This window comes from Podarcis gaigeae (assembly GCF_964106915.1).
Source record: "Podarcis gaigeae genome assembly, chromosome: 14".
In the NCBI taxonomy this organism is placed as follows: domain Eukaryota; kingdom Metazoa; phylum Chordata; class Lepidosauria; order Squamata; family Lacertidae; genus Podarcis; species Podarcis gaigeae.
In genome coordinates this window covers 41,693,445-41,702,743 of record NC_139690.1, presented here as the reverse complement: position 1 = coordinate 41,702,743, position 9,299 = coordinate 41,693,445, and positions in this window count along the sequence as shown.

Here is a 9,299-nt window from a genome sequence, read left to right as displayed (position 1 = left end):
TAAAGGGGGAGAGCGCAATCTCGATGCTTTGGGGCAATTGTGAGCTATGCGGCTTTATTTCGCAAAAATGTAAAGCAATATCCTTTTTGGCTGCAGATGAAACAGGGAGAGAAGCATTTTTCATCTTTTCCCATTTGATTTAATACCCCGCTGACTAGCCAGTTTTTGTGTGTGCGAGTGTGTCAAAAGCTCTTTCTCTCTTTTCTTCCAGAGAGCCGAACAAAATCGCAAATCATTTCGAAGGTTAGTTTTCTGGTCTAGCTTTGGCTCATGACAAATTAAGCATCTAGGATGAGAAAAGGTCACCCGCAGAAGTCACACTGTTTCTTTCGGCTAACTACAGTGAACTGTCCAAAGCTTATTTTGCATGGCACCAACTAGTCCAGAGTTCCAGAATTAATGAAGAAGCTTTGAGGTCTTGCTAGCCTGAAACGTAGGCATGTTGAGAGGACAGCCAAAAAAGTAAGGGCAGTCAACACTGAGTTTTTCGGAGGCTGATACAAAATTTGCATTTGGTTCCTTCCTCCATCTCCACCCCTCAATCTACGAGCATGACTCTATGTCCACTCCTCAGGGCTGCAGGCCTGTCTCCTGAACCTCTTCCTCAGAGCTCCTGGAGGTGGGAGATAATAAAAGTGGAAGGAAGCCATGAAGAAAATAGCAGAGAAAAGGAACTGCTGAAACAACTCAACCACTTCTACCTGCACCCATAATGCTTCCACGCACACCATAGTCCTCCTAAAAAGTTCTTCCACACCAATCACACAAGGAGCAGCTGCAAGAATGTGGGGTTCCCCCCCAAAGTAAATATTAGCAGCCCAATACACAGCAGGACTCTGGAGAGGAATGAGTGGGGCTTTAACGCTTTATTCTCTCTTCATGCCAGTGATATTTACATTGGAAGGAAAATTTCCATGGGAGACGGAGATTCTCCATGGAAAGAGAGCAGGCATGGAGCTACAATTCCCAGGGAATTCGTGGAATTATAAGAATCACAGGCCCTCCAAGTGTCCCTATTTTCCAGGGACAGTCCTGGATTTAAACAAGACATCCTGGTTTCTGATTCGATCCCGGAGTGTCCCACTTTTCCTTAGGATGTCCCTATTTTTGTCAAAGAAATGTTGGAGGGGTGAATAGAGGTCTCCAAACACATCTCAGCATCCTTAACAAACAACACTTCCCAGGATTCTCCAGGTGAATCCATAACTCTTTAAAGTAATATAATGCCATTTTAAATGGGATCCAGCAGTGGGGAAGCTGTGGGCCTTGTTGAACTCCAACTCCTTTCAGCCAGAGTCATCATGCGTAATGATAAAGAAAAGTTAGAGTATTAATCCAGCAAAATCTGGAGAAGCACAAATTCCCCACCCCTCATCCTCCCACAGCCTATAAAAGGAAATTTTCTCTTTTTCAAGCAGATTAAAAGATGGTATTTTCATGGGTCAGTAGTGGAGAGAGCACATTTGACTTTGATAACAAGTCCAGATTTGGAGAATTTGAACATTCTTCCCTAATTTTGTTGTTTCGATCCAATGCATTTCGATCCAATGCACTTCCGATTGAAGCGGAAGTAGCTGACATGATGTCCACAAGACATTGTCAGACTCTGACTCCCATCATCCCTGACCTTGGCCATGCTGGTGGGGCATGATGAGAATTGGAGTCCAACAACATCTAAAGGATAAGGGAAGGATCCTAGCTGTGCGAGAGAGAAAGAGCAACCAACTCTTCGCTAGGACCAAAAGTTAATTCATACTGAGAGAATTTCAAGAAAGCAACTATTTATAGAAATAGCTTGGTAACCTTCATGTAGATCGACACCTTGGTGCAAACATGTAGGATGTGGGGAAATCAAAACTAACTATATATATATATATATATATATATATATATATCCCTGCAAAGTACATCTGCCCAACTTTTTAGCATTTTAGCAAATAACTTCATCTTTATTTATTTACGCTGACCTCATAAGCTTTTCATTTGGCCGGCTGTGGAGCCTCACACACAAGCCACCTTGGAAAACTTCAAAACTGGTTTTCATAATGAGCCCCCTATCAAATAGCCCTCCATCGCAGCAAGAGCCAAACCACGAAGCAAATTCACAAGTCAGGAGTTCAACGTCGCATTTAGCCTCTGAATGTCAACATCCCTGAAATGCCTTCATAGGATGTATCTCTCTTTGCCATCCTCCAAATACACAATTCAAGAAATATATATATATATAGGTGTTTCTCTAGCTTGTCAGCTGCTTTTGGTGATTTCTGATGCCAGGGTGTATCGCCTTTCACAGTTCAAGTTGTGCTTTGTTATATAAAGTTGCCATGACTTCCAGAATCCAGCAATTGACCAAGACACAAAGGCTGCTGAGTCAGTGGCAGATGTGGCACTCATTTTGTGGTATGGCACACCTCTGTGGCAGCCATTTTGTGTTATAGCATGTACTATACCCATGGAGGAGAAGCGGGTGGCGCTGTTGTCTAAACCACTGAGCCTAGGGCTTGCTGATCGGAAGGTCGGCAGTTCGAATCCCCACGACGGGGTGAGCTCCCATTGCTCGGTCCCTGCTCCTGCCTACCTAGCATTTCGAAAGCATGTCAAAGTGCAAGTAGATAAATAGGTACCACTCCAGCAGGAAGGTAAATGGCATTTCTGTGCGCTGCTCTGGTTTCGCCAGAAGCAGTTTAGTCATGCCTGCCACATGACCCGGATTAACGTCGGCTCCCTCGGCCAGTAAAGCGAGATGAGCGTCACAACCCCAGAGTCATTCATGAATGGACTTAACTGTCAGAGGTCCTTTACCTTTTTATACCCATGGAAGCCATTGCAAATTCCCAATGAGCCCACTGGCTTAAAAAGATGGGCCAGCCTTGGGCTAAGAAACCATTGTAGGTTGCTGACTCTGGGCCTGGTGGGGCTTTGGGGGGGGCACAAAATTTGAGAGTGGTGAGCAGTGGATCCCCAGACCAGATGGATGTATCTGTCATTTTTGTTTCTCATTTTTCCAATCACAAATTCAGTTCAGCACATCAGTTAGCCTTAAAAAAATGAAAAGTCCTCATGAAGATTAATCAGCAAGTTATTTATTTTATTTGTGTCTGAAAAAATTATATACTGCTTGATGGTAAAAAAAAAAAAAAAACACACACACCGAAATGAAACAGAAAATGGAGTGGTTTGCAAAAAGTTAATGTGAATGTCTTTTTTTCTTCCCTTCACAAAGTAATTTTCAGAAATATTGCCAGGTCCAAATCCTGAGCAACACTTGTCCTCTTCATAGGAATCCAAGCCTCCTTTGATTTGGGTCCAGATACTCCCAAACCATTTAAAACACAACTTGGGATGCTGAAATCCCAAACAGGACATCATTGCGCTCCAAATGGGCAGTGTCAATCTGAGCATCACATCTGTGAAGACTGGACCTTGCTTACCCCCCCCCCCCCGCCCCTTATCTGGCCAAGCAGTGGAAAGATCACCAGTATGATTCCATGAACATTCTTCCTGGCAATCTTGAAATCATTGGATGGAAGAGTCTTTTTCAGCTTTAACAGTTCTCAGGTGTTTCTCACCGCGATTGTTTTTAGAATGTTTTTGGCCTCTAACCCCACCCGCCAATCATGTGGCCCCCAGAAGGCTGCCCAGGGAAGAATGCGGCCCTCATGCCGGAAAAAGGTTCCCCAGCCCTGACTCAGCTATCTGTGTGAGAACACGTTACAAGCTGTCTTCCTGTGCCGTTCTTTAGATGGCCGTTTTGTATGCCCCTTTCATTTGCAAAGCACCTATCAGCCATAACGCTTCCGCATATTTATTCTGGATTCTGCAATGTTGTTTTTTTTAAAAAAAAAAAAAAACGGCATTTAATGTACACTTGTGGGGTGGAATTTTATATTCCTATGACCAGATATATCCGCAGGACACTGATCCCAATAAAACTTCACAGCCCTCACGGTGCCAAGAAAAACCACTTTTTAGTTTGTCTACCTCATAGAAAAATATATTGATCGGCCGATCGTGTCATTAAATGCTTTGAAACAGTCGTCAGTTTCTTAAATCCTAGCAGGTACCCCTTTGGAGTCCCAAAGGTTAAAGAAGCGGCTGAAATAATAACTATTTCTGGCATATGATTAATTATACCACTTTTATTTTTAGGAAGAGGGTATTTTTTTTTTTGAGGGGGAGGGAATAGATTGCTATATTACCTGGGCTCTGAAAATCCATTCCGGCCTTAGACTGCCTCAGGCTTAAAACCTTATATGTCAGTATGATTGATGAATACCCACAGGATTTACTTCTGAGTAACCATATATAGGATTTCACTGTTGAAGAGGTTCCCCTAACATCACATTTACCTGCATTTTATACAATTCTTTGAACTGGGAGCAACATTATTTGGTAAACGTTGCAGCTTCTGCCTTGGTCCTCATTACTAAATATTTTTAACATTGGTTCCCTCAGTCACTCATTGGCATGCAAAACACTGCAATCAACCTACTGGATCCGGGTAAAAGCTCACCAAGCCCATCATCCACTTCTCACTGTGGCCAACCAGATTATTACATCAGGAATATTATTTATTTATTTTTATTTATACAGGTGGCGACCATTTTGCACACATCCAATTGCATCACCTCCGACATTTCTCCAATGAAAATTGGGACATCCCATTCCTTAATGATAATTTTACTATTTATACCCCCACACTTCTTACTAGGTTGCCCCAGGCACTCTGGGCAGCTTCCAACATATATAAAAACATAATAAAACATGAAACTTTTTTTTAAAAAAAAAAACCTTCCCTATACAGGATTGTCTCCAGATGGTTCAGAGGTCAGATAACTCCATACCCTCTAACATTTCTTCAGTGAAAATAGGGACATCCTAAGGAAAAGTGGGATATTCCGGGATCAAATCAGAAACAGTAATGGCGTCTCTAAATCAGAAATGTCCCTGGAAAATCAGGACATTTGGAGGGTCTGCAATTGACACATGACCACTGATGTGCAAGTCCTTTTGGACCCAGAAGAGGGCAGAATGGAGCAGAGCCATAGTGTGGGGGGGCCAGGAATGGAACCCCCACACAAAATGGTTGCCGTGTGCACTACCCTTTTCACAGCCCATGAAACAAGTAAACGGCAACACACGTGCGCGCACACAATCCATTTTATTTTGTGATTTTATGTCGTGAACTGCCCTGAGACCTGCTGGTATCAGACAGTATACAAGCTTCTGAATGGCAAGCCCTAGGCACAGTGGTTTAGACCACAGCACCACCCGCGTCCCCCTGGAAGCTTAGGTAAAGGTAAAAGGTAAAGTACCCCTGGACGGTTAGGTCCAGTCAAAGGGGACTATGGGGTTGCGGCACTCATCTCACTTTCAGGCCAAGGGAGCCGGTGTTTGTCCACAGGCAGCTTTCCGGGTCATGTGACCAGCAGGACTAAACCACAACAGAGCACCGTGACAGAAACCAGAGCACATGGAAACGCTGTCTACCTTCCCGCCGCAGCGGTACCTATTTATCTACTTGCACTTTGACATGCTTTCAAACTGCTAGGTTGGCAGGAGCTGGGACAGAGCAACGGGAGCTCACCCCGTTGCGGGGATTCGAACCGCCGACCTTCTGATCGGCAAGTCCTAGGCTCTGTGGTTTAGTCCACAGCGCCACCCGCATCCTTTGTTAGGAGGCCCCTATTCCCCTCACAGAACTACAATTCCCAGAGTGCTTTAAGAACCAATCCCCTTTCCTAGGGAACCCCTGGAGGGTTGGCCAAGGGTGAATGCACCCTGAGCTGCAAAGAAATGTTAACTACCCCCATCTTAGGGATTGGAAGACTGAGGAAAAACTGTGATTCCAGTGTTGTTTTTAGGTGAGGGCTTGGGCAAGATGCCATCATTAGGACCCCCTCTCACTCCTATCACTGCTCCTCACTCACTTGCCCTCTCCCTCTAGGCCCGATCCATGCAACCACCCAAAGGGAGAGTGCAAGACAAGCAGAACAGGACCAGGAGGCCCCATGAGTATGGCCCTCAGCAGGTGCCCAACTTTGCCTTCCTCTGGTGCCAGCCAACATTTCAACCATACAGGGAATCGAAACTTAAGCTGAGCTTGGAATCAGAAACCTCCAGGTCACACTCTCAGGCTCACCAGTTGACTTGCCACAACGGGATTGCCACTGCATCTCAAAACACCCATCTTTGCATCAACGACAGGTTGGACGAGATTACCTGAAAGGGGTCTTTTCTGATTCTAAAATCCCACAATTTGTTCCTACTATTAAATAGAACCTGGGCACGTTTCCTTTCCTAACCACTCTCTCATATCTAAAAAAGAATGCAGTTTTTTTTAAAAAAAAACACAAGTTTCTTAATAAAGTAACCTAATGCCATTTAGCTGTCCAAACACACTGCTGCTAATTATGGTTATTAGTTTAAAGAGATCATTTTTGTTATTGCAATTTTGTTCCATTTCCTACCATTATATAGACCCTGGGCACATTTCTGTAAATAACCAAGCTTTTTTTTAATATGATGGGGTCCATAGCAAAGTGGATGCAAAGATTCCACACTATCTGAACTGGGAAATATTGTGTGTGTGTGTGTGTGTGTGTGTGTGTGTGTGTGTGTGTGTGTGTGTTTCTAACCTGTTTAATCTGGCTGCAACCATTTGTCCTGTGGTCAACTGACATCCCAGCTAATGGTTTTTGATGAAACCCATTATTCCTGAAGCTATTTTTAAAATATGATGGAAAACAAATCAGTTCAACCCACCTAGAAGACTAATATTTTTCAGGAACGTGCAGAGACAGTGGTCTATAACCACAGCCCTTTCCTTCTGAACTCAGGTTTTGAACTCACACAAGAAATGTGAGCTTACCTTGACATTCCTCACGGCACAGAAGGCCAGATCTTTGAACACCAAGCAGCCATAGTATCTCTTGAGGGAAAGGGGGTGTTCAGGAGAGGCTGTCATGCCCACTTCTTCCTTGATGTCAAAGAGACGAACAACTATCTGACTTTTAGAAGACATCTGAAGGCAGCCCTGTTTAGGGAAGCTTTTAATGTCTGATGCATTACTGTATTTTAATATTTTGTTGGAAGCCACCCAGAGTGGCTGGGGAAGCCCAGCCAGATGGGTGGGGTATAAATAATAAAGTATTATTATTATTATTATTATTATTATTATTATTATTATTATTGCCCAACTGTTACACAACAGCCCTGCATTGCTGCCTGTTGGATCTTACCATCTGGTAGTTGCTACCAACACCCTCCTTTTCATAGAATCATAGAATCATAGAGTTGGAAGAGACCACAAGGGCCATCGAGTCCAACCCCCTGCCAAGCAGGAAACACCATCAGAGCACTCCTGACATATGGTTGTCAAGCCTCTGCTTAAAGACCTCCAAAGAAGGAGACTCCACCACGCTCCTTGGCAGCAAATTCCACTGTCGAACAGCTCTTACTGTCAGGAAGTTCTTCCTAATGTTTAGGTGGAATCTTCTTTCTTGTAGTTTGGAACCATTGCTCCGTGTCCGCTTCTCTGGAGCAGCAGAAAACAACCTTTCTCCCTCCTCTATGTGACATCCTTTTATATATTTGAACATGGCTATCATATCACCCCTTAACCTCCTCTTCTCCAGGCTAAACATGCCCAGCTCCCTTAGCCGTTCCTCATAAGGCATCGTTTCTAGGCCTTTGACCATTTTGGTTGCCCTCCTCTGGACACGTTCCAGTTTGTCAGTGTCCTTCTTGAACTGTGGTGCCCAGAACTGGACACAGTACTCCAGGTGAGGTCTGACCAGAGCAGAATACAGTGGCACTATTACTTCCCTTGATCTAGATGCTATACTCCTATTGATGCAGCCCAGAATTGCATTGGCTCTTTTCATCTACAGACCCAGACTGGATCTAGACACATCAAAAAAAAAATTCAGGAAAGCGTGTAGTAAAGCTCACAATGGTAAATCACATCGCCAAAGGATTGAACTCCACAGCGCCATCTGGTGTCACGGTGTTACAAAACATTTAAAACGCTAATTTAACAAATTTACATTTAACTAATGTAGCTGATGGACGCAGGTGGCGCTGTGGGTTAAAGCCTCAGCACCTAGGACTTGCCGTTCGAAAGGTCGGCGGTTCGAATCCCTGCAGCGGGGTGCGCTCCCGCTGCTCGGTCCCAGCGCCTGCCAACCTAGGAGTTCGAAAGCACCCCCGGGTGCAAGTAGATAAATAGGGACCGCTTACCAGCGGGAAGGTAAACGGCGTTTCCGTGTGCGGCTCTGGCTCGCCAGAGAAGCGATGTCACGCTGGCCACGTGACCCGGAAGTGTCTCCGGACAGCGCTGGCCCCTGGCCTCTTAAGTGAGATGGGCGCACAACCCCAGAGTCTGTCAAGACTGGCCCGTACGGGCAGGGGTACCTTTACCTTTACCTTAATGTAGCTGAGTCCCAAGAAACAAGGTGGGGGAAACTGGGCAGCCAAATAATTGTTAAATCCTGGGACCCCAGGCAATCGCTTGCCATTTTTTCACAGAGTGCAAAACCAGGTCTCTGGCTCTCTGCTACTCCGAGAAAAGGGCCAAATCCTGGCTTTACCCACTCTCATCTTGGCATGAAATTCAAAGTCAAATAGGCATGTGGAGGTTCCTGAATCCCTAGAGTAATAATCATGCTCCAAATCCACTAGCCCAATTGTGAAATTTTATTAGACATAACAGACAGGGAGAAAGCAGGCAACAGCTCACACAGAACACATAATAAACAAGAGCACTGCAGTTCTAAAACCGGACTAAGCCTGGCCTGTCTACTTCAGTATAATATTCCTAGTCTACTTGCACATAGGCAGAATATACCAAACTGGAGAATCAGCTTCCTGGTGGTTTGGAAGACCCGGACTGGATCCAGGGTGGTGAGACAGGGAAGAAAACTGTAAAGGCAGTCCAGTCTTTGAAGGCTGTCTCTCTGCTGTCATTGGAGGGGGGTGTCCTCTGACCTCTTTCTGACCAATGAGAGCCAGGGTCAGTTAGTCAGCCTGGCTTAGAGAAATGGCAGGGACAGGCGATCAGGATCCTGTGTTGCATCTCTTAACATTCATAGAGAAGGAAGTTGTAAGAAATGGCATATCTGCATTTACGTTCAGAAGGGAACATCGGAGAAATGTTGGAGGTTATGTATTATTATGGGATGCGGGTGGCACTGTGGGTTAAACCACAGAGCCTAGCACTTGCTGATCAGAAGGTCGGCAGTTTGAATCCCCATGATGGGATGAGCTCCTGTTGCTCGGTCCCTGCTCCTGCCCACCTA